Raw genomic sequence first — 1,593 nt, 5'->3', positions numbered from 1 at the left:
TAAATTCTAATTAATAAAATAAAGTAATAAAAAAATAAATAGATATAATAAAGTGTAATACTAAATTAATAAAACAATATTAAAAATAAATCCTAATTAATAAAATAAAATAAAATAAAATAAAATAAAATAAAAGGGGGTAATGAAATAAAGATAAATATTTAATGAACGATGATCTTACGTGATAAATTCGATGGGAAAATATACGAATGCATTAGAATGTATTAGAATGCATTAGAATGCATTAGATGATTCGTTCCAAGTGATTGCGCCAATGTGATCGAAGAATCGAGCACTCGATCGTGGCATACGCATGTCTTTAAACCATCTCGATATCGTATCGCAATCCGTATCGAGGTGCTCAAGACCACAGGCCCGCTTGCGGCCTTCGACTTCCATATAAAGTCTCTTCCGATGAATTATTACGTCTCCCGTCAACGTTATTTCTGATGATTCTGCATATCATCTATGAAAATTCCAACAATTATTTATAATTAATTAAGAAAAAATAATCAAATAACCAAATTCTGCACACCCCCGTTTGGTTATATATTTATTAATTGTTTTTTTTTTTTTTAATTAATATTTACATTTATGTATTATATATTTTTTGTTCTCCATTAATTCGTGAATATATTTTAATTATTATTATTATTTGTCTTCGTATTTTCATGATTTAATTTCATCGATTATTTATTAAATATATTCTGACAATTTTTTGACAAAACACTCAATTGAAATTAATTTCAAAATATTTGATACTTTCGCATTTACAGATATTTTTTCTCATACAATAATAAAGTTTCCGAAGAAAGTTGTAATATTTGGAAAAGAATTATACCAAGTTTAGACCATGATTTTGTGATGGAGGTCATTTCGACACGGAGATACGAAGTTCGACCACCGCCCACGACAAACCATCATGGAATCCTCGTAAGTATTTTTACATATATGTATACATGCATCACAAGCATGATCGTCAAACGAGATTATACGAATAAACAAAAACAAAAAAAACAAAAATAAAAAGATTAATTATTCTTGATAAGTTGTAACCAGTTATCCACGTTTAAACATAACATTCCATTTTTGTTATTTTTTTCTTTTCTTTTCTTTAGGTCGACCCTGAGAATTCCGTGGCATTGGTCAAAGAAGGTAAACACTTTGTATTACTTATATTACACACGGTTAGTTAATTTATTTAAGATGTGATTATTTATTTTATTCCTGATTTAAATCTGAAATGAATTCGATCGGATAAGATTGCTATGAACAACGACCAATCACATATACAGGAGTCTTAATTGGGTTAAGAGGATTAACAGATATTCAATATTATATCAGCTTAAATGAAATCTAATATAATTGTGTCAATAAATTCTGACTGCAATTTTGTGGCGAACTTTTTTCAATGAGAATGGTTAATGAAATATTTGATTAATTAATTAATCGGTATTACAATATTAACGGAAACAATTAAATTCTACAAATCATCCTTAAAAAATGATCGAATATTTAATATATTGCTAAGAAAATAATTGAATATATTATTAATACATCAAATTTGATTTTAAAATTGATTTTTGAAGTAAC

The 1,593-nt window shown here is 26.6% G+C and overlaps 1 long non-coding RNA gene across 1 annotated transcript in view; it reads left to right on the top strand.

Moving 5' to 3' along the window:
* LOC106790233 overlaps positions 1-1,352 on the top strand; it is a 4,315-nt gene extending 2,963 nt beyond the window's left edge. Inside the window, exons 2-3 of the long non-coding RNA XR_001382064.1 lie at positions 777-933; positions 1,119-1,352. This is a non-coding gene — a long non-coding RNA (uncharacterized LOC106790233). The remainder of the gene's footprint in view (positions 1-776; positions 934-1,118) is intronic.
* Positions 1,353-1,593: the final 241 nt, after the last annotated feature.

This window comes from Polistes canadensis, unplaced genomic scaffold (genome assembly GCF_001313835.1).
Source record: "Polistes canadensis isolate GaletaPanama2010 unplaced genomic scaffold, ASM131383v1 scaffold_225, whole genome shotgun sequence".
NCBI classification, from domain to species: Eukaryota; Metazoa; Arthropoda; class Insecta; order Hymenoptera; family Vespidae; genus Polistes; species Polistes canadensis.
Note: the sequence above shows the minus strand (reverse complement) of the source record. Positions and strands in the feature narration are given on the sequence as shown.